We start from the raw sequence: 24,585 nt of genomic DNA on the forward strand, positions 1-24,585 counted from the left end.
ACTATAACAATAAACAGACACATTCCCTGCCCACATCAAGCTTACAGTCTAGAGGGGGAGACAGGCATTAATATAAATAAATAAATAAATTACATAAGTGTTGTGAGGCTGGGAAGGGGGATGAATAAAGGGAGCAAGTCGAGAGCTTACTGTGTGCAGAGTACTATACTAAGTGCTTGGGAAAGTACAGTGCAACAGACTTGGTAGACAATATTCCCTGTTCACAATGAACTTGCAGTCTATAGAGGAACTAGGCCGAGAAGCAGCGTGGCCTAGTGGAAAGAGCGTGGGATTCAGAGGACCTGGGTTCTAATCCTGGCTTTATCAGTTGTCTCTTGAGCAAGTCACTTAACTTCTCCGGGCCTCGACCAACTCAGTTTGCTTTCATTCAATCGTATTTATTGAGCGCTTACTGTGTGCAGAGCACTGTACTAAGTGCTTGGGAAGTACAAGTTGGCACCATATAGAGACGGTCCCTACCCAACAGTGGGCTCACAGTCTAGAAGGGGGAGACAGAGAACAAAACAAAACATATTCACAAGATAAAATAAGTAGAAGAAAAATGTACAAGTAAAATAGAGTAATAAATACGTACAAACATATATACATGTGCTGTGGGGAAGGGAAGGAGGCAAGGCAGGGGGGAAGGAGGGGGAGAGGAAGGAGGGGGCTGAGTGTGGGAAGGCCTCCTGGAGGAGGTGAGCTCTCAGTAGGGCCTTGAAGGGAGGAAGAGAGCTAGCTTGGTGGATGTGGGGAGGGAGGGCATTCCATCATTATCATCAATCGTATTTATTGAGCACTTACTGTGTGCAGAGCACTGTACTAAGCACTTAGCACTGTACTAAGCGCTTAGCACTGGCATTCCAGGCCAGGGGTTTGACGTGGGCTGGGGATTGACGGCGGGACAGGTGAGAACAAGGCACGGTGAGGAGATTAGCGGCTTTGTCCTGTCCCAAGAGCTTAGTACAGTGCACTGCACATAGTAAGCCCTCAGTAAATTCCATTGATGATGACGGAGCCCAGGCAGGGGGGAGCAGCTGGTGAGGGATTTGCTAATGACCCCCACCCCTGGTATGGCTGTGTGACTTAGAGCAAGTCACTTAACTTCTTGGTGCCTCAGTTACCTCATCTGTAAAATGGGGATTAAGACTGTGAGCCCCACGTGGGACAACCTGTTTACCTTGTATCTACCCCAGCGCTTAGAACAGGGCTTGGCACATAGTAAGCGCTTAACAAATACCATCATCATTATTATTATTATTCCCGTCTAATTCTTAGTCATGTATTCATTCCCAGAGCTTGCTTAGTATGGAGATTTTCACTCAATAACTGAGCAATTTCTACCATTATTATGACGATGGTGGTGCTTCCTATCCCTTAGATGGAGCCGGGACTGCCAGGACTCCAGGTTCTGGCTCTGAATGGACTCAGTCATGGCTTTGCCTGCTTTGGGAAGGGAGGAAGATGGAGTGAGGGAGGATAGGATGATCCAGAAGAGGCTCCCAGAACTCCTGGGCTTGTTTAGCCTGTGGTTTGCTGCCGAGTGTCAGCCCATTGAATATAATTAAATACAAATGTGGTGGTATTGAGATGCTAATTGGTTTACTAATAAATAACAAACTCATGTCTTTAGATTTCCCATGGCCATCAGATTAGAACATTTGATTGCAGTAGTCAGCTTGTTTTCCAGAATCAGAGTCTGTTATGACCAAAATATGAGCTACTTAACGTTCTAAATAAAACAGCCAGATTTCATCTGTCTCTTGTTTTCTCCAAAGTTGTTGTGCAAACAGTAAGTGCTGTTTCATAAACTTATTGTGGCGGAAACAATTGGGGAAACCAACAGAAGGCATCTACAGAGGCAAGATCACTTTTGAGCGCAGCCGTTTGGGTTAATCTGTTTTGGAAAAGGGTGAAGTTGGTTCTTTGAGATTGGCCCGCCTGCTGCTACTGCAGCCGCTGCCTGGCTGTCGGACTGCTTTTCTTCCGTTCATCATCTCCTCTGCTCCCCTGCCTGGTTGAAAGCAGGGAACACGTCTACCTACTCTGTTATATTGTACTCTCCCAAGTGCTTATTACAGTGCTTTCTATACAGTAAGCACTCAATAAATATGACTGAGAAATTGTTTTTGTCCCAGTCTGTCCTTCCCTTTTGTCTGGGCCTTGGCATTCTCCTCTCTTGCACCTCTGAGAGTGACTCTTTTCCACCTGGGGCTCAACTAGGTCTCCTTCTATGCCTCCCCCTTCCCCTCACCCCTCTCAGTTTTCCCCCTGCAAAGCCCAATTCTCCATATATGAGGAAAAACCACAAGACCTTTGGGTAACTGTAGAAACCAGAAGCCAGGGGAAAGGCCCCTGGTCACTCTGTTTCTTGCTGGCCTGAGTGTCCCTCAGTCATCGCTCTCTGTCCTTGGGTCTCCCGGGAGACTATTCAAAGGAAACTTCAATCAGTCGATCAATCATTTTATTGGGGGCTTACTGCATGCAGAGCATTGTACTAAGTGTTTGGGAGAGTTCAGTGCAACAGTATAACAAACACATTCCCTGCCCTCTGTGATCTTACATTCTAGAGGGGGAAACATGATATGAATAAATAAATAAATGACAGATACGTACATGTGTTGTGGCTGGGAGGGAGGATGAAATAAAGGGAGCAAGTCAATGCCACGTAAGACTATTCAAAGAAAATTTCAGTCAATCGATCAGTCATTTTATTGGGGGCTTACTGCATGCAGAACATTGTACTAAGTGCTTGGGAGACTTCAGTGCAACAATATAACAGATACATTCCCTGCCCACCATGATCTTACAGTCTAGAGGGGGAAACAGATGATATCAATAAATAAATGACAGATATGTACATAAGTGTTGTGGCTGGGAGGGAGGATGAATAAAGGGAGCAAGTCAAGGTGTCGCCCGGGAGACTATTCAAAGGAAACTTCAATCAGTCGATCAGTCATTTTATTGGGGGCTTACTGCATGCAGAGCATTGTACTAAGTGCTTGGGAGAGTTCAGTGCAACAGTATAACAGACACATTCCCCGCCCATCGTGATCTTACAGCCTAGAGGGGGAAACAGATGATATAAATAAATAAATGACAGATATGTACATAAGTGTTGTTGCTGGGAGGGAGGATGAATAAAGGGAGCAAGTCAAGTTGTCACAGAAGGGAGTGGAAGAAAAGGGAATGAGGGCTTAGGGAAAGCCTCTTGGAGGAGATGTGCCTTCAATAAGACTTTGAAGATGGGGAGAGTAATTATCTGTCAGATATGGACTGGGAGAGGGTTCCAGGCCAGAGGCAGGACCTGGGCAAGAGGTCAGCTGCGAGATAGACGAGACTGAGGTAAGCTGAGTAGTGTAACATTAGAGGAGCAAAGTGTGTGGGCTGAGTTGTAATAGGAGAGTAATGAGATGAAGTAGGAGGGGACAAGGTGATTGAGAGCTTTAAAGCTACTGGTAAGAAGTTTCTGTTCGTTGTGTAGGTGGATGGGGAACCACTGGAGATTCTTGAGGATGGGGAAATGTGAATTGTAGAAAAATGATCCAGGCAGCAGAGGGAAGTATGACTGGAGTGGGGAGAAGTAGGAGGCAGGGAGGCAGCAAGGAGGCTGATACAGTAATCAAAGTGGGATAGGATAAGTGCTTGGCCTCTCTAGGTTTTCACCCTGGCCCACAGGTTCCAAGCCTCCCAGGGCCTTCATTCTGTCAGACTGACCGAAGGCCCTGGTGGTTGGGAGATTCATCTTGGTCCCACAGCTGGGTTGGTGTGCTATTGTGGGCTCAATGCAGCCCAGGGCTTACAGGACCATGTGAGTCTAGCCAGAGGTGGCTCGTCCTGTTCCCTGAAGCATTGGGTTTCTGGAAAGGGTGGTGGTTAGAGAAGCGGGCTTGCTGCATGAGGATCAGTGAGGGTTGGGTCTTCTGGACCCTCCCTCTGTTCCCCCCAGCCATGATGCAGAAAGCCGAGGTCTGCCTCTGAGGAGACAGGGAGTTAGCTGGGTTCTGGCTGCCAGCCTGCATGTGATGGGTACCAGGTCTCTTCTCTACTTCATGCTTCACACTTCCTCTGCGATGAGCTTGTTGGCCGGAAACGGCTCAAACTCCATAATCATGCCAGAGGCACTTTTCTCAGTGAGAGGAAGTGACGGCTTTGGTTCTGAGTGTCCCTAGCCCCAGAAGAGGAGGGGATTTTCAGGCTCTTCTCCCAAAAAGGAATAGATGCGGTGGAATGGGAAGAGGGAAAGGTCCAGAAGGGGAGGAGCAGAGTCTTCAGAGACAAGTAATTTGGCTGAGTTGACTGAGAGACCGAGCAGAGTCTCCAGAGGCAGTTGTGTAGCTAAGCTCAGTTGAAGGACTGAGCGCCGCCAGTGTCACTCCTGGCTCGGTCTGGGACGCCCTGTCTCAGATGCTGGGTGTCCTCATCTGTCAGGGGGTGGCTGAGGTGGGCTCCCCCTGCCCTGGAGACAGCGTGAGGAGAGTTAGCAGGGATGGTGACAAAACTATTGTGGATTGCGGTCTGAGTTCTACCTCTGGATCGGAAGCGCACACTTCCCTAGGAGCGTCCTTGTGGCCCAGGAGTAAGTAGACCCTAAAAAGAGTAATTATAAAAGCAGGCTAACATAATGCTGGCAAATATCGTCCCAGTTCATCTTCACATTGAGCCTGGGAGTTAGGGGCCAGGAGACTGACTTGACCTTACATGATGTGTCCTCAGGCAGCCTGTTTTGTCACCAGCAAGACATTGGGTGGGGTGAAGGAGCTGATGAATGAAGGCATCTTGCAAATACCCACCCACACCCTCCTTCCATACAGAGGGCCTTTTTGGAGCATATGCAACTCAACAAGGACTCTGCAGGCAAGCTGGCATGTGGTATATTTGGGGAGTGGCAAAGACAGATACTTATAGGCCCCTTACCAATTTCCCCTGCCTCTGTGCACTCTCGCTCCCCTCTAGCAGCTGTGGGGAGAGAGGGCAGTGACCGTTTTCTGGAAATCATTGTGATACTTTCTAGACAGTATGCAAGGTCCTAGCAGGAATCCATGTTTCCCCCCTTTCTAGATAAAGAAAGTGAGACACAGTTAATAATAATAATAACTATGGTATTTGTTAGGTGTCATGTGCCTGACACTGTACTAAGCACAGGAGTGGATACAAGCAAATCGGGTTGGAAACAGTCCCTGTCCCACTTGGGGCTCACAGTTTCAGCCCCCATTTTATGATGTCACAGAGAAGTAATGTGACTTGCCTAAGGTCATACAGCGGACAAGTGGCGGAGCTGGGATTAGAACCCATGACTTTATGACTCCCAAGCCCGTAATCTGTCCACTGTGCCATGCTGCTTCTCTAATGATGAGGCCCTCTCCAACTCACACAGTCAATGTTGGATGGAGTCGAGATTATTTTTGAAATTTGCTACCTTCTATCTCTTTCCCCCCAACCAGCCAATTTAAAAATTCTGCCTCTGATCCCATTACTTGGGACTGAGAAAGAAGCCGGAACTATCAGTTCCTCTGCCCTTAAAGGAGCACTTAACAGACTGTTGTTAGGTAGTTTAGCCAACTAGAGAGTCCTGAGAGTTGGGAGCTTCTTAGAGCTTGAGCTAGAGAAGCAGCGTGGCTCAGTGGAAGGAGCACGGGCTTTGGAGTCAGAGGTCATGGGTTCAGATTCCAACTCCTCCAATTGTCAGCTGTGTGACTTTGAGCAAGTCACGTAACTTCTCTGTGCCTCAGTTACCTCATCTGTAAAATGGGGATGAAGACTGTGAGCCCCATGTGGGACAACCTGATCACCTTGTAACCTCCCCAGCACTTAGAACAGTGTTTTGCACATAGTAAGTGCTTAATAAATGCCACTATTAGTATTAGTATTATTATTGAGCTGAGTTCTGCATCTACTAGATTAGTGCAAAGATAAATGTTCACTCTCCCCTAGCACTCCTTCACTGGCACACACCTGTAGGAGCTCAGTAAATACAATTGGTTAATGGATTGTCTTGTCTTACACCATCAAGTCGTTTCCAACCCACAGCGACACCACAGATACATCTCTCGCAGAACGCCGCACTCTCCATCGGTAATCGTTCTGGTCGGGTATCCATAGCGTTTTCTTGGTAAAAACCCAGAAGTGGTTTACCATTGCCTCCTTCTGCGCAGTTTATTTGAGTTTCCAGCCTCGACTCTCCCATGCCACTGCTGCCCAGCACAGGTGAGTTTTGACTTGTAGCAGATTGCTTTCCACTCGCTAGCCACTGCCCAAGCTAGGAGTGGAACGGGTATGTCTCTGCTTGACTTTCCCTCCCTTAGCCGAAACTGGTAGAGTACTGGAAGCTCTCCAGGTGCGACCCTGAGAGGGGAGATAGTCGAATGCTCCTATTTTGATCTAATGCACCATCTCTCTTAAGGTGAGTCCCAGCTTGCTTTCTTGCCCCCTCCCATTTATCTTAGAAGCCGACTCAGTTGTAAAAAGTTGTTTGAACAGCACTGCAGAGATCATCTGATAACTTCCCCAAGTGACTAAAGCTTTTCTCCAGGTTGGGAGACATTTGCGGCATCTATTTGGGGATCTTTGGCAACTTCCTGTCTGGGCAAAAGAAGATGTATAAGTTCTTTCACTGGCCGCCAAGAACCTGAGACTAGCTAAATCAGTCAGTCAGCAGTCTTTAACTGAGTGTCCACTGTGTGTAGAGTAATTGAACAATTCAAAGCCCTCTTTGCCTTCCTGCAAGTTCCTTGGGTTTCTGGGATCTTCACAGGTTTGGAAGCAAATGTATTCTCAGCTTTCTCCACATTCTGCTTTCTAAAACGTTTGAATCTGGAGTTGGAGGAAAATGATAATTCGCAGGAGAAATCCAAACAGATGAAGGTTGGGTGGTTAGATTTGGTAAGGAGGAAAGACACTGTCCTTGCGGTTCTCCGGGAAGACAGTTGGCAGAGTAGTACAAGAAAGGCAGCACGGCCTAGTGGATAGAGCAAGGGCCTGGATTCAAATTCCAGCTCCATCACTTGTTTGCTATGTGACCTTGAGCAAGTCACTTCACTTCTCTGCCTCAGTTACTTCAGCTGTAAAATGGGAATTAAGACTGTGAGCCCTATATGGGACAGGGGCTGTGTCCAACCCAATTAGCTGGCATGTACCCCAGCCCGAAGTACAGTGCCTGGCACATGGTAGGCGCTTGACAAATGCCACAATTAATTAATTAGAGTGACCCTGGAAACTGGAGAAGTGGTAAGAGAGAAAATGTGTGTGTTTTAATCTGGAGCACATGAAAAACACTGCAGCCAGAAGCATTTAAGGCTTCAAGGAAGCAATGCAGTCTATTGGAAAGAGCACAGACCTGAGAGTCCGAAGCCTGGGTTCTAATATTGGCTCTGCCACATACCTGCTGTGAGCCTTTGGGCAAGTCACTTGATTTTTCTGTGCCTCAGTTCCCTCATCTGCAAAATGGGGATTCAATACCTGTTTTCTCTCCTACTCAAACTGTGAGCCCCATGTGGCACCTGAATATCTTGTATCTACCCCAATGTTTAGTACAGTGCTTGGTGCATAGTAAGCATTAACAAATACCACAATTAAGCCAATTACAATGATAATACCTCCATTTTCTAGAAGGGAAAAAGGAAAAATAACACCCTAGTCTATCCTGTTTACAATGTTTCTGTTGTCTAATCTCTCCAGAGCATAATTGGGAAGAGTTTGAAGGAGTCTGAGCTCAGGTTGAGTCTCTGCTCTGCTCTCATTTCTGATGCCTGAGGACTATCACCCATAAGTTAGGTTTTTCAGCCCTTTCATAGGCATAGATTACGGGCCATGGGAAGAGTCCTGTGATGGACCTTGGAAGTCAGAGGTGACTCCTAAGGCCCTAGCTTGTCCTGAGCAAAGAAGGACAAAGTTGGATGGGATTGGAAGGGGAAGAAGCTTCACCGACTTGTGCTAGTGGTGGATTGCTGTTTGATCAGTCCAGGAGGGAGAATTTAAGGTAAAACTCAAGTGTCCTCACCCCCAATATCTGCTGGGCCCTGTTGGGCCTAAGAAGTTACCTGGGAGGGAAGTTTGGTGATGGCTCAGGCCCCCAGTGGACAGTCCATCTCAATCAGTCCATCTCCTCCAGTTCATCAGTCTTTGGCACTGTTGCCCTTCCCCTTCCTTAGCTTCCCGGAGTAAGGGGGCCTGATGAGGGCTGGGGGAGGATGGCAGCCCTGAGCAGATGGAATGAACTGGAATATTCCTGGCAAAGCCAGCTCCACTCCCCACCTCCCGATGAGAACCGGGCTGGGTTCCGCAGCCCACGGAGAGCCATCTCCTGCCAACTGGGGCCGGGAGCCTGGTCGGGGAAAAATACTGAGGGAAAGCTTTCTGGGCAGCTTAGATCAAAGCAGGGAAATTTGTCTTTCGGGCCGTCGGGGTTCTGTTGGGCTGTATTCTTGTTTTTTTTGTTAAAAAAAAATTAAAAAGCAATCCCACCTTTCAAAGGCTTTGAAGGTGTTTCATTTTTCAACTGATTTGGAGAGGTCAGCCTGAACCAGCCTAAAGATCTCTGGCCTGTCTCCCACAGTCACTGCCCAAAGGCTCACTGCCATAGAGAATCACCGGACACCCTGGGCCCCCCACCCCATCCTCTCCACGGGCAGTGTGAGCTGGGGCCATCAGGATGCCATGTCCTGTACTTGGTGGTGGCGTGTTTTAATATTTCATCACTCCTGATGTGTCTGTCTCCAGTTCTGTCTTCCCATTTAAACTCTTAGATTGTGAACCTCCTATGGGACAGGGACTGTGTCCAATTCTCTCCTGTGTATTCTCTCCTGCGTTTAGTTCAGTGCTGTACAAACAGCACGTGCTTAATCAGTACTCTTATAACTACTGCTACTGCAGCCCACACAGACTGTTGCCTCCTATGCATGCTGAAGGGGTCACAGCTTTTTCCTCAGCCCCCCAGGCGGCCAGCAGAGTAGCCTTGAATGCTTACATTCTTTTCCTCTTGAACCTTATTTCACTCAGATTGCATTTATATAGCACTTTGAATCCAAATGAATCCCCGAATGCTTTATCGATCTGTGTGTGTGTGTGTGTTTGTGCGTGCATGCGTGTGAGAGAGGGATAGGGAGATGGAGAGCGAGAGAGAGAAAGAGATATTTATCGTTGGACCGATGTTCAGATGCACCATCTCGGCAGTCTCTGGCACCAGAAGTGGAGTTCATTCTGCTCTTAGAAAAATTCCAGGCCTGGCTGATCCTCAGTAGAGAACTGAAGTCACCATCTGTATTTCAGGGGTAATATGTAGTATTGTGTCATTCAAGGAGAGTTCCATATGGTTTTATTTTAAAAAGAGAACAAGAGGTGTTTGAGGGAGAGGGAATCTTTGCCAGACGGGTTGGGTGCGGCTTCTGCAATTGAGGAATTAGGCATGGAAGGGTGGGGTGAGTGACAGGCCCCAAGAGGAGTGAGGAAGAGTCAGGTCCCACATGCTTCAGCCAGGGTTCATTTTCTCTCATTTGCTTAATGGTCAGAAGTTAGTCTCCTTACAAGTTTCGTTAGCATAACTGACCTAAACATTACTAGCACTATTTTCCCCACCCCTTAATACATATAGTCTTTAATAGCCTTTCTCCTGCTCTCACTGTTTGGAAATAATTCTTGTCTCTGGCAGTAGATTATAAAGCTCCTCCATGGCAGGGAATCTGTGTCTTGTCCCTGTTGTACTATCCCAAGTGCTGAGCATGGCACTGTGAATTCAGTAAATATTGTTGATTGACTGATATTCTAGATGCTCCACAGAACCTATCAGAGTTCCTGTCCTCTGGGAGCTTTGAACCTAAACTTTAGTTGGCAGGTTACTCCAGGAAGACTCACTGGGTGTGTGAAGAACGGGCTGTTTGTTTTCTTACCAGAAAATGATGCTTCCTCAACAAGAAATGACTGCACATTAGAGAGTGTTTAATCACTTGTGGAATTTTTTCTTTTAACAATTGAGAAGCAGTATTTGCTTTTGTGGCCTCTTACCTTGCTTTTGTTTATCCCCTGACAGTATCTCTGAAGCATAAAATCGAAATCCTAATTGTAATATTTCTTGCTTGAACTCAGGTGGAAGCACATTCAGATCATCTGATTGGTTTGGTTCCCAAGAGGCTGACATCCGGTGCCCCTTCCCAAGCCCTTGGGGATAGGTGATTTCTAAGACCATCCCTGGTCTCAGGGACAACAGCGTGGCACCTAGTGGGTAGAACCCAGGCCAGCGAGTCAGAAGGATCTGGGTTCTAAACATGGCTTTGCCACCTGTCTGCTATGTGACCTTAGGCAAGTCACTTAACTTCTCTGTGTCTCAGTTACCTCATCTGTAAAATGGGGATTAAGACTCTGAGCAAGTCACTTAACTTCTCTGTACCTCAGTTACCTCATTTGGAAAATGGGGGTTAAGACTCTGAGCCCATGTGGGACATAGACTGGGTACAATTCGACTTGCTTGTATCCACCCCAGCTCTTAGTACAGTGCTTGGCACATAGTAAATGCCTAACAAATTCCACAATTATTATTTTATTACTGTTATTATTATAATCCAGTCTCAACCACGTATCTACCCCAGTCCTTAGCAAAAAGTACTTAATAAATGCCACAATTATTAACTGCTTCACCTCTATCAATTCAAGTACCCCTTCATCGACATACGTGTCAGTATCTTCTGTGGATTGACTGATATCTCTTGACTTTTTTGAGACCGTAGGTTCATTGTGTGCAGGGAACATGTCTATCAGCTCTTTTAGATTGTACTGTCTTTTACATCATACTCTTCCAAGTGCTTAGTACAGTGCTCTGCACACAGTATTCGCTTAGTAAATATAATTGATTGATTGATTCTGACCAGAAACTGTCTCTTGGCTCCGAAGTGCTTCAAATCTACCATTAGCATTCAGTTAAGCAGCAGCCCTGGGCTGTCTGGAAACCATTTCCAGGTTATGAGCTCGAAATTTATTATTTGCATGGGCTCGATGGGTGGTAGGCCTGTGTATCTGGTTGTGATTGGTTGTGAGGAATTGGACTCTGGCTGTCCTTAGGAATGAGGCAATTTGGAATATGGGTACTCCCAGTTTGGAAGCAAGATTTCAAAATCGATTGCAAAGGGTTGTGTGCCAGTGAAGAACAACTAGGTTTCTACCCACATCCTATCAGAGAGCAGTGGATGGATTTGGGGATATTGTTTGTCCTCCGATAGATTGTCAGGGTGAAAAACAACCTCAGTAGGGAAGCAGCATGGCCTAGGGGAAAGAAAACAGGCCTGGGAGTTAGAGGACCTGGGTTCTAATCCCTGCTCAGCCACTCACCTGCTGCATGATCTTGGGCAAGTCACTTAACTTCTCTGAGCCTTAGTTCCCTCATCTGCAAAATGGGGATTCAGTACCTGTTCTCCCTCCTACTTTATCTGTGAGCCCCATGAGGGACCTAATTATCCTATATCTACCCCAGCACTTACTACAGTGCTTGGCATGTAGTGAGCACATAATATATACCAAAATTATTGTTAGTAGTAGAGTGTCAGGAGTCTAGGAAATGGGGTGCTTCACTTATCGTCAATCGTATTTATTGAGCGCTTACTATGTGCAGAGCACTGTACTAAGCACTTGGGAAGTACAAATTGGCAACATATAGAGACAATCCCTACCCAACATTGGGCTCACTCCCCTCAGAACCACAGTTTTTTTTTTTTTTTGTGTGTGTGTGTGTGTGTGTGTGTGAAGGTCAAATCATCGGGTTTGCTGCCGTTCCTTTTACACCGAGGATTGTGTGGCCAGTGTAGCAAGACCTGAGTTGTGGAACGGCTGCAGCATCCTTGGAAAAGATCCAAGTTGTCCCAGGGCAGGGAACCTCTCTTAACACTGGCCCCTTCTTTGAATTTTGCATTTCATCTCAAAGTCAGCCTAAACAAATAGGTCTCCTCCCATCTCTCCGGGATCTCCAGCTTGTATGCTGTTTTGGTCAGAAGAGAAGCTTTATGGACATAGAGGGCTTGATACTCCTCCAAAATCCTCGTGGAGGCTTTCCAGGAATATTCCAGTGAAAGGCAAAACTCTCATTAAATGAAAACACACACACACATACACACACACACACACTCACACATTCTCTCTCTCTCTCTTACTCACTTTTTCCGTGCACTTGAGCTTGGGGTCGGCTTTCCACGAAAGTAATAATCAAAGGTGAACAAGATGTTGCTGGCCCAGTGAGACCTCTCTGTGTAAAGGATTTGGCCTATCTTCATGGCCCTTCAACATAAGACAGAATACTTTGCCTTCTCTGTTGCGTGTTGTTGCAGAGTATTTATTTGCAAATCAGTGGTTATTTATTGAGCACTTACTATGTGGAGAGCACTGTACTAAGTGCTTGGGAGAATATAGTACAACAATTAAACACATCACCTGCCCACAATGAACTTACAGTCTAGAGGGAAGTAAGGCTGGAGGGCCAAAAATGATTGCCTCTAGGCTGTCCGGGTGTGGGATGGAGGTCCTCCAGGGAGTGGATATGAAGCCACCCTAGAGGACCTAATCCCAGGGACCGAAGAAACAAGGAAGGGTGGAATTTAATGATTTAATACATACAAAGTCCATTGCCTTGTACTCTCCCAAGCTCTTACTACATAGTAGTAAACTCCGCACACTATAAGTGTGCAATAAATAGGATTGGTTGATTCCCGTAGCAGTATGCCACAGTAGCTTGTGAAACTGTTCTACAGGGAAAAAAGGCTAATGGGAAAATAATTTGCCGGTGGCAAATGACCCTTAAATTCTGGATTCCATTGTCATTTTCTGCAGATTCGTGATGTGGCTAGAATAGGTGAAATACGGGCCATCTCTGAACCTGCTGCTTGTGATTCAGGGTGGTTCTTCATTGCTCTGGGTTTTTTAATTGTTGTTGTTATTAATGGTATTTAAGTGCTTACTGGTTTTTAAGTGCTTACACTTATTTAAGTGCATCCCAGGCACTATTCTAAGTGTTGAGTTGATGAAAGGTAGTCAGGTTGGACCGGTCCACATCCCACATGGGGCTCACAGTCTTAAGGTGCTGGGGGTAACTTCCAGGCATTGCCACAGCCTTGAGGCAGTCAATCAATGAATAATATTTATTGAGCTTTTGCTAAGTGTAGAGCACTGTACTAAACAGCATATGAGTTTTTTTAGTAGTATTTGTTAAGTGCTCACTTTGTGGCAGGCGTTCTACTAAGCACTGGGGTAGATTATATCCCAGGTAATAGGGTTGGACACAGTCCCTGGCCCACATAGCGCTCACAGTCTTAATCCTTATTTTACAGATGAGGTAACTGAGGCACAGAGACTTTGTGAGTTGCCCAAGGCCACACAACAGACAAAGGATGGAGCTGGGATAAACTTAGGTCCTCTGACCCCTAGGCCTCTGCCCTTTCTGCTAGGCCATTCTACGTCCCACAGTGAGATTATGGTTAACTGTGACCATGGCCAGCCTGGAGTCAGAATCTCTCCAGGTGATCGCTTAGTGGATAGAGCATGGGCCTGGGACTCAGAAGGACCTGGATTCCAATCCCAGCTCCACCACTTGTCTACTGTGTGACCTTGGGCAAGTCACTTCACTTCTCTGGGCCTCAGTAACCTCATCTGTAAAATGGGGATTGAGTGTGTGAGCCGTTTGTGGGACAGGGACTGTGGCCAAACTGTTTAACTTCTATCTACCCCAAAGTTTACAACCATGCTTGGCATATAGTAAGTGCATAGCAAGTATCATAATTATTATCCCCTTCCCCAAACCTTTACCAGAGGCTAATCCCCAGCCCCTTATAAACCATTGCAGGTGACCCTAGGGTTACATCAATTGCCCACTCTGGGGCAAGAATGTCCCTTCACCTATCTCTTTTTTTGGTTTTCCTCCACCAGGGAGGATAGTTAGAGTTTTCCCCTACCTCACAGGGGTGTTCTGAGACCATCCCAAGTGACATTTGAATTTCTCTCAAGAACAACTGAGAGCTTACCTCCTCCAGGAGGCCTTCCCAGACTGAGCCCCCCTCCTTCCTCTCCCCCGCCTCCCCCTCTGCATCCCCTCCGCCTTACCTCCTTCCCCTCCCCACAGCACATGTATATATGTATATATGTTTGTACGTATTTATTACTCTATTTTACTTGTACATATCTATTCTATTTATTTTATTTTGTTAATATGTTTTGTTTTGTTCTCTGTCTCCCCCTTCTAGACTGTGAGAGCCCACTGTTGGGTAGGGACCGTCTCTATATGTTGCCAACTTGTATTTCCCGAGTGCTTAGTACAGTGCTCTGTACACAGTAAGCACTCAATAAATATGATTGAATGAATGAATGAATGAACAACGCTCTGTGGCTTTTCAGTGGTGTCCTGTATTCAGAATCACTTTGCTCTCTCAACTCATGTATGCAAAACCTATTAGGACTGGTTGCTTGATTTCAAAGAACTCTAAGTTTTTTTATCCCAAAGAAAATTGAGAATGTTCCTTTTCGTAGCCCTTGGTCTTCTCAGAAGAAGTAACGGAAATATAAGGCTGAGTAAAATTTGAAAACTGGACGAAAACATCTGTGGAAGGTTGACCTTTTAGGTAGGTGCCGCATTTGGGAAATCTGCTGATGTGTTTGCGGAACTGACAATGAAATAGCCTCAGTGGCTTGAGTGAGTCTTCATTATCTCAAATTCCGGTAGGCCCACCCAACATAGAAAGGGGAAAACTTTGATTTGCCCATTAACTATCCCAGCTTGACTTCCTTAGGATGAAACCAAGGTGCCACCTGTGACAAGGGCTGGATCATATAGACTCCTGATTATTAGGGCCTGGGCTGAGAAACATAGCTTCTCCTTAATGCATAGAAATCTACACAGTGATCACAGTTATCATTTACTCTTTTTTATAAATATTTCTATGATTATATGTGTGTGTCTCTTCCTCCCTCTCTGTCTCGCTCTCTCTGTCTCTCTGTCAATCATGTAAGGATGAAGAACACCATTTTCTGCCCATTTCTGACCCAGATTCTGAGTCTGGAATCTGACTCAGAAGACCCTTGAAGGCAGGGACTGGGTCTACCAGCTCTACTGTACTCTCCCAAGTGCTTACTATAATGATTTGCACACAAAAAGTGCTCAAATACAATTAATTGATTTGTCTTTGGGTAGCTCAAACGCTGAGGATGCTGCCAAATGGTGCTGGCGGCAACCTCACCCTGAATGAAGATGACCAACTTGGAGTGTAGTTATAGTGATAAAAGAGTGATATAATGTGTTAAGTACTGTTTTAACTCCTGAGGCAGATACAAATTTATCAGATTGGATACAGTCCCTGTTCTAATAATAATAATGATGGCATTTGTTAAGTGCTTATTATGTGCTGAGCACTGTGTTCTACATTGGGGCTCACAGTCTAAGTAGGAAAAAATATGATTTAATTCCCATTTTATAGTTGAGGAAACTGAGACACAGAGAAGTTAAATGACTTGCCCAGGGTCACACCGCAAGCACTTGGCAGAACTAGGATTATAGTCCGGGCCCTGTGATTTCCAGACACATGCTCTTCCCATAAGCCCGTGTTACAACCCATCAACAACTCCTGTGTGCCTTATTTAACACAAATAGCAAGGCAGGATAGGATCATTAGGAATGGATTCCCAATATGTGGGCAACCCACCAGTATCCAAGCCATGCCCAAACTGGTTCTATTGGTTCAGTGGTCCATAACTGACCACAAAAGCAGAAAGAGCTGCAATTCAGTTAGGACTAAATGAGCCATTTTCATGCCGTTCCCCACACCAGCAGCTGAAGAGTCCATCAGTCAATCACCTAATGGTGTTTATTGAGCACTTATTGTGTGCAGAGCATTGTACAAAGTGTTTGGGAGAATACGATAAAACAGAGTGGTAGACACATTCCCTCCTCACAGGGAGTGAACAGTTTAGAGTCACAACCTTTTGAGTGTTTTAATTGTTATTCCTTCTTTGTATCATTCTGAGCAGAAATGTGTCTGTTAAATTGTTATATTGTACTCTCCCAAGTGCTTAGTACAGTGCTCTGCACACAGTAAGTGCTCAATAAATATGATTGATTGACTGACTGAGCGGGCAGGGCTCCTCAGGGGTGGATGTTGCGTGTCCAGGGCAGAAGAGACTCTAGACTTTAAGTTCGCTGTGGGCAGGGAACCAACGTACTAACTCCGTTTATTTTTAGATTGTACTCTCCCGAGTGCCTAGTTCAGGGCTCTGCAGACAGTGAGTGCTGCTCTGCACATAGTAAGCGCTCAATAAATACGATTGATGATGGATAAATACGACCGATTGATTGATAAGAGATGTAGCCTGAGAGGGTTGCTTCCCTTTCCCCAGCTCACAAACCCACCCAGGTGGTCCCATCTTGTCGTGCCCGAGTGGGCCAGGAATTTGCTTTGTCCAAGATACCCTGCGCGTTCAGCACGCTGTGGTTGTTGAGCCCCGAACCCACATCCTAGCACAGCAAGGAACAGAAAAGCTGTTCCTTTAGCTCTAATTGTACTGTGGATCTTATTTTGATTGTTAGCCTTTATTTTTGAGTGCTTAATATATGTAGAACACTGAGCTAAACTCTTGGGAGAGTACACTGCAGCAGAGATGGTAGATACGTTACCTGCCCACAAGGAACATACAGTCCATTGCCAACCTTCACTCAACGTTCTTACAGTGACCCAGGGATAGTGTTTGAATGATCCCCTTTGTACTTTCCCTAGCATTCAGTACAGTGCCGTGCTCATACTGTTGGCCCTCAGTAAATACTAGTAGTAATGGTATTTATGAAGCGCTTATTGTGTTCAGAGCACTGTACTAAGGGCTGGGACAGAGTTTGCAGGTGGGAGTTAGATACAGATCCTGACCCTAGAGGGGCTCACAAAATGCTAGTGAGTGAATAGAATGCATAGCTATAAGACTACACACAACAAAAATGTACCCACAGGATTATGGAGCTGTGCCTACATTTAAGGGGTTGACGTGATTGGCGGGTAATTCTCGTCTAATGGATTGGCATACTTTGCAAACTCTGCAGGGCCTGACCAGATTTCAGATTGTCCTGGCCTCCGGGTTGATGTCTGAAAAGGAAGCGTTTCTGTGATTCAAAGAGCATTTAAATATTGTCTTAAAAGTCAGAGGAGCGGCATGGCCTACAGGATAGAGAATGGGCTGGGAGTCAGAAGGACCTTGGTTCTAGGCCTGTTTCCACCGCTTGTCTGCTGTGTGACCTTGGATGAGTCATTTCACTTCTTTGTGCCTCATTTATCTCATCTGTAAAATGAGGATTAAGACTGTGAGCTCCAGGTGGGACAAAGACCTTGTCCAATCTGATTAGTCTGTATCTGTCCCAGCAATCAGTTAAGTGTCTGGCACATAGTAAATGCTTAACAGATACCATTAAAAAAAAACCACAAAAAAAACAAAAACCCTCTTCCTCTGGATTCCAAGTCTCCAGAGCAGATAAACAGGGGAGCAGATAAACAGGGTAACAGTTATAGAAACATATAGACTTCCACTGAATTAGTCTTTGGGATCCTAAGTAAATTATCTGGAAGCTATTCATGCACAACGGTTTGATAATACAGGTGTTTAAATGGTAATAGCTATTGGGACTGGAATGGGAGTGAAACAATAAAGTCATTAGGGTGTTACAACATGAAATTAAACTCTCGCTATTACTGAGTGATATTATTATCCCAAAGTCTGCAACTCCACACAGAGAGCAAATGAAAACAATATAATGCCCCTCAAACTGGAGCTTACATTAAGATTTTGTTTATCCTTGGTGTTTGCCAGTGTTGTAATACCCATTAGGAAGTAGTTCCGAGCCAGGGCACATAACTATAATATGGAAAGAGGAAAGTAGAAACTATAGGACCTTTAGCTAAGTAAATGATGACAACTTATTCATTGTGACTGAATTGGTAGCAGGGAAATGATTTGTGCTGATCTCTATTTGAGTGTTTTGCAGGAGTTAGGTTCATTTGAGTGGTGACTATAGTTTACATTGCTCCAGATTCCTGATGAAAGCAAACACCTCCGAGAAGTCCAAAAAAGTGATTTTTCACTTAGTTGCTGGGGCCCTATTTGGTCCTTTTTTAAAGTGAATAATCCATTAGTTTTCATGAAGCAACAGTTGTCAGCATGTGAGTAGATAGACGACTCAAATAACTTTTTTAAAATGTCTCTTTTTGACAGAAGTATTGTTTTTGCAGTTTCTCGAACTCTATTGTTTTTCCTCACTTCATGGAACTGATGCAGTGATTATCTCATAAAGGACTGGAAAGAACATAACAAAACTGAAATGTGAAGTAGGGGGAGAATAATCGCAAAGGCTATTTCCACCCATTCCAGGATGTCAATGATTTTACTTCTTTAGGACTTCATCACTTGGGGCTTCCATGCTACTTACTGGAGGGGAGGGTTTTCCACCTGCCTTTGTCTGTTTTGTTTTGTTTTTTGACTTCTCTTCCCCATGCAAATGGGGCAGGCAAGACCTCTCTCAACTGATTGGGTTAGGAAAAATGCATTTTTAACCCAGTGTTTTTGTAGGAGCTGAGCAAACTTGTCTTTAAAGATGCAGCAACTGTCATCTGTGAAGTTAGCTTGAAAGTTAGAAAACCCAATTCCAGCCTTCTGAAAACCAAACTTTTCCCTCTCCAGTGAAGAAGATGATTGATCCTTTGGTTGACACTTAGCCAGTCAGGGACTCAGATGCTTCAAGTACTCAACGTTTGCCCCAAATTTCCCTGCACCTTATCCAGGGCTCTCTCTCGCCCTGAGCTCTGCGCAAAGTGTTCAGTAAATACCACTGTGTGGTGCTTTCCCAGCAGCCAGTTTGAAAATAACTCTGTGCTAGCCTTAGAGTACCAGAAACCTTTACCCTGTCATTACATCTTTAGGTTTGGAACCTGGTGGTAAGTCAAACATATTTATTAAATGCTTATTGTGTGCAGAGCAGAGCAGATCAGATCAACTCAATCATATTTATTGAGCGCTTACTGTGTGCAGAGCACTGTACTAAGTGCTTGGGAAGTACAAGTTGGCAACATATCAATCAATCGTATTTATTGAACACTTACTGTGTGCAGAGCACTGTACTAAGTGCTTGGGAAGTACAAGTTGGCAACATATAGAGACAGTCCCTACCTAACAGTGGGCTCACAATCTAGAAGGGGGAGACAGAGAACAAAACCAAACATATTAATAAAATAAATAGAATAGATATGTACAAGTAAAATAAATAAATAGAGTAATAAATATGTACAAACATATATACATATATACAGGTGCTGTGGGGAAGGGAAGGAGGTAAGGCGGGGGGATGGAGAGGGAGAGGAGGGGGAGAGGAAGGAGGGGGCTCAGTCTGGGAAGGCCTCCTTCCCAGAGGCCCAGAGCATTGTACTAAGCACTTGGGAGGGTACATTATAACAGTATAACAGAGTTGATAGACATGTTATCTCAATGGAAAGAGCCCGGGCTTGGGAGTCAGAGGTCATAGGTTCTAATCCTGGCTCCGCTAATTGTCAGCTGTGTGACTTTGAGCAAGTCACTTCTCTGTGCCTCAATTTTCTCATCTGTAAAATGGGGATGAAGCCTGTAAGCCCCACGTGGGACAACCTGATCACCTTGTATCCTCCCCAGCAGTTAGAACAGTGCTTGGCATATAGTAAGTGCTTAACAAATGCCATTTATTCATTCATTCAATCATATTTATTAAGCGCTTACTGTGTGCAGAGCACTGTACTAAGCGCTTGGGAAGTACAAGTTGGCAACATATAGCTGGTCCCTACCCAACAGTGGGCTCACAGTCTAGAAGATCATTATTATATTATAATGTTCCCTGCCCACAGTGAGCTTTCAGTCTAGAGGGTTTGGTAAAGGAGAGAACAAAGGAAGGAATGCTAAGTTTCCAGGTCTGGAATGACCATAGGCTTAGATTTAAAATGGCTAAAGTTGTTTTGTGTGATGTCGCTGCCTTCCTTGCTAAGTTGATGTCTATCTCCCGCTCGCTAAGATCATTTTAAATTAGATGCCTCTTTTGGAGGAAGAATTCTTGAATTTGGAAGGGAAAAACACCTATGGGGAGTGGGGGGAGAGAAATAAACAAATGCACAATTGTTATCCTTGAAAACTCACTCATTGTCTGTAGCTGGAGCTTGCCAGGTTACTTCTTAGCCCCTTTGATCTGAGCACAAAAAGTTAGAAATGGAGGGGAGTGGGAGGGGGGAGGGAATCGCCAGAGGCCTGCCAGGGAGTGCAGCTGTGGGATTTAAGCTTTGTAGGGGCTAATGCAAGGCTGTGGACTGTCAGCACAAATGAAGAGCCAGGAAAGATCTGACAGACACAAACATGACTGCTTTCTTCAGCTGCAGAAGTGTAGGGGAACAAACAAAGATCTTGACACACATCTTCGTCTGCCGTAGATAACATTACAAACTGTAAGATTCGGTGTAGGATTTTCTAGCCTCTCAAAACCAGATTGGCTGTATGAAAGCAGCCGAGATTGGTGGAAGGAGCCTACCAATTTACACGCTGCAGAAATGTGAAAGTTAAGGCATTGGTACGGGATTGGAGAAGTGAGGGTCGCGGCGGTGAGGTGTTCACTAGTTTTCTTCTATTTCGCATGACCAAGAGGAGCGTTCATTGCTGCACTTTCCATCTACAGTCACTGAGAATTTTGCTTTCAGTAACGAGGTGGAGCATTTGGATAGGGTCTACAGAAAGTCTAATGAAGCAGGAACATTTCAAGGAGTTTTGTTTGACGCCTTTTAATAACCTTGGCTTGAGCTAGGGAAAAGGCCAAGTTGGGTTTTGAAGGTTCTCCCTCTGCTACATTTTTCTTTGAGTAATCGAACCATCCTTGCACTGCAAAGTCCCCCACCCTCTGCTCCTGAGGGTGGGTGAAATGAAGGGGGCTTGCCTGATTAAGCGTAGAGACATGTAAATTGGAAACATGATGTTTCCTGTTTGAAGAATTGTTAAAAGTTGGACTTGGGGCGGGCTTGGAAAGCTGGCTGTCCCTCCAGGAAGTGTTTCTCCCTACCACTCTGCAAAAACAGTGGAAAAGTGAAACCTTTTCAAGTCACTGTTTCCACTGTAAACAGAAGAAAGTGTTTACCTACAGTTACCATTTTCCCTGTTGTTGTTCTCGGGACTCCCCTCCTCCCTACTTCTTCTTTAACCTTTATTAGACTGCTTTTCTAGAGGAGCAAATTAAGGGAGATAGAAGCACTTAATCCTTGATGTTTGCCTAAGTTTGGAGAGAAGCCCTCTTTTCTATTGTCCTGCAAACTCTGAATCGCAAGGAGAAAATGTGGTTGTAGCTGTGTATTCGGGGTGTGTATGTCTGGATGCAAGCGAATATGCCATAATCTGGTAAGGAATATATTTTTGTAAAAAAAAATAATCAGCAACTTATTGGCCTTACAATGAGGTTAAAAAAAAGCAACAAACCCCCACAAATAAACACGAGTTGACTTGCAATATAGAAGTCAACCCAGTTGGGAAATGGAGTAGGGATTTTATGGAATACCCAACGACTACCCCACCAGACCTAGGGGTGTGTTTGTAAGAGTGCTGTTTATATTTCTGTCATTCCTTTGTTGGGAATGTGTGGGCCACCTCGATCAGGATGTCATGGAAGCAGTTCCATGTCTGTCTCTCTCCTTCCTAAGTGCTAGGGAGGTGCTATCGCACATACACCTCCATATCTGGCAAGTTAAATCGTTTTTGTTGCGTAGGCTCTGGTGTGGAATTCTTCTTTTTGCCAGCACCTTTAGATGATTTTGGTTTTAATATTTGAGCTGAGGTGAAATGGGAGAGGATCAAGGCAGGCTGTTTGGTGGATGGCAGTGAAGAGAGGCAGGGGAAAGGTGAGGAGCTGGACTGGACTTTTCAGCTGAGATGTACATTTTGCTTCCTGCTCTCTGGCCTCCTGCAGAAGGGTGGTGGTGAGTCCACACTGTGCTAAGCTCTCTGCACAGAGCATCTACATAGCGTAGGTCCTCCCCTGGTATAGCTGATATCTCTGGGAGTCAGGGTCCACCCCCCCCCCCCCCCCCCACAAGATTACCTAACCATTTCTGCCCTCCCGAGTCAGTCATTTTGTAGGGGTAGTCTATGAGAGAGGCAGTGGTTGTGAGGGCCGGGGGTGATCTTTGCGATTCTCCTGTGAAAGGTGGCTCGCTGGAACTGGATCCCAAATATTCAGCTGCCTTGCTGATCAATTTGGCGTTTTGCTTGCTAAATATCAGTGTAACTTTCTCTCTTGGTCACCCATCACGTTTTAACCGGTACTACAGAAAACCTGATTCTATTACCCCAGCCTTCTAGGGGGCTGTTAAGTGGGAAGCGCCTCTCTTTTTGCTCTAAAACTCATCTAAATGGAAAACACATTGTCTTCATTATATGCCAGTATTGAATGAACAGGGTTGCCATGGCAACAGCCATCTGAGGCCTTGCTGATTTCGGGCCAGTGAATGGGGTAGACAAACAAAGTACCTTCAAAACCAGAAGGGAACAATTGCTATTCATTCAAGCCAGGTTTAAGATCAGCGAATGTCTTTAGCGAGAGAAATGTAGATAAGGAGGTATCAGCCACGGCTCCAGAATAAAAACAGAAAATTATCATAATCTTAAACTTATCTGCATGGTGGTATGGCATGAAAGATGATCTTTCTTTCTTCCTTCCTTCCTTTCTTCTTTCTTTCTCTCTCTCTCTCTCCCTCTCTCCCTCTCCCTCTCTTTTAAGGATAACGTTTTAAAAGGGAGCTTAGACAATCGAGAATGGTTGACGTGGGCCTTGCCCCTTCTGTCTCTATCCCCAGCCAGGCCCCTCAGAGCATATGAAAGAAGCTCTGGCTGGTAGAACCAGGGCAATTAGAAAGCTATTTGAAGGCAGCTGAGAGTCAGGGAGCTGGGGCAGTCTGAGCTGGGGAGAGGTTTGTAATTGAGAGAGAGGGACTGATCCGAGGGGCGGAGAAACAGGCTTTGTATCTGCACTGAACACAGAAATGTGGTCCCCGTAATCAGACTTGTGCCGCTCGGCCTCCCTGGCTCCCTTCAAGGGAAAGTCAGGCACATTTTCCAAGAAGAGAATCATTTCTTCGACAGGCTAAGCTGATAGGGATCCACACGGCACCCATAGATCTGGTTGCGGGACAGTGGAACTCCCAATTACGTGCAGATTGCCTTGGGCCCAGTTTCTCCCTCCCTTCCCCGTTTTTATTGCAAGATGGGGGAAGGTACTTTACATCATCGTTGCTGACTTTCTAGGGTATTTTTTAGGGCCCAGGGTCTCTGTGTTGGTTTGAATATTTGGAGCACTTACTGTTGAAATGTTTCAGGTTAAGTAGCAGCATGGAAACATCGTGCCCCCTACATTCCACTCAGTGTTAAGCTCCCGCCGTTTTCTTCCTGTGATGATCCAACACTAATCTGTTACCTGGGCCTTCCAAACTTCTTTCTCCTACTCCACTTGTCCTTCCTCTCCTTTCTTCATGCTCTCCTCTTCCCTCCCTTTGTGCCCTTCTCTCCCTTCCTTCTTCCACCTTCAATCAATCAAATGTATTTATTGAACATTTACTATGTGCAGAGCACCGTACGAAGTGCTTAGTACTTAGTACAACAAGCTTACCATTCACCATCTCATTCTCCTTTCTCTTCTCCATCTTCTCCTGCCTTCTCTCCTCCACCAACTCCTTCTCTTTTCCCTCCTCCACTTTTCTCTTCCCCTTTTCTTTTTGTCTTTTAAGTGGCATTTGTTAAGTGCGTACAGTGAGCTAGACACTCTGCCAAGCACTGGGGTAGATACGAGTTAATCAGGTTGGACACAGTCCATGGCCCACATTGGGCTCACAGCTTTAATCCTCCTTTTAAATATGAGTTGTCTGAGGCTGAGAGATATTAAGATACTTGCCCAAGATTGCACCTCAGACAGGTGATGGAGCTGGGATTAGAAACCAGGTCCTCTGACTCCCAGGACCACAGTCTTTCCACTAGGCTTACTGCTTCTCTTCCGTCCTTCACTGCCATCTCCTCCTCCCTTCCCTCCTTCTCCACCATATCCTCCCTATTCCCCTCTTCCGCTATCTCCACCCTTTTCCCCTCCTCCATCATCTCCTCCTCCCTCCCTGCCCCCACCATCTCCTCCTCCCTTCGTCCTCCTCTCCTTAGTCTTCTTTATCCACATCCAAGTGTCTGGTGGGAATGAAAAGCAAACTTGTGTGCTGGTTTATTGAGGAAAGCTGTGTGGGTGGAAATGCAGATGCTTCCTTGAGTATAAACAAGAGCACAGGATGCAGGTGGGACTAGAGGTAACCAGACTGAGTTGGCAATGCTTTGTCCACTGTCAGCAAGGTGGGACAGAACTAAAGATTGTTGCAGGTGCTGGAGTTTCCTCAGGATAAGAGATAAGTTCACAAAAGAGCAATGGACTGTCTCTTCAAGCTGGGAGCCAAAGAAGCATCCCTGTCCTGTTTTTTTTTTTATCTGAGGTGGGCACTCTTGGTGGGAAGCAGGTTATCTCAGGAGCTAAACGTCCCGCTCTGGAAAGCCTCTGGGAAAAATTAATGT

General features: G+C 45.5%; 1 protein-coding gene and 1 non-coding gene across 4 annotated transcripts in view; one reads left to right on the plus strand and one right to left on the minus strand.

Moving 5' to 3' along the window:
* ZMIZ1 (zinc finger MIZ-type containing 1) overlaps positions 1-24,585 on the plus strand; it is a 538,822-nt gene that overhangs the window by 218,168 nt on the left and 296,069 nt on the right. The window lies entirely within an intron of this gene.
* Positions 6,218-6,355, minus strand: LOC119925994. The gene has a single exon (XR_005449913.1). It is a non-coding gene; the product is annotated as a small nucleolar RNA SNORA7 (small nucleolar RNA).

Source organism: Tachyglossus aculeatus, chromosome 3 (genome assembly GCF_015852505.1).
Source record: "Tachyglossus aculeatus isolate mTacAcu1 chromosome 3, mTacAcu1.pri, whole genome shotgun sequence".
In the NCBI taxonomy this organism is placed as follows: Eukaryota; Metazoa; Chordata; class Mammalia; order Monotremata; family Tachyglossidae; genus Tachyglossus; species Tachyglossus aculeatus.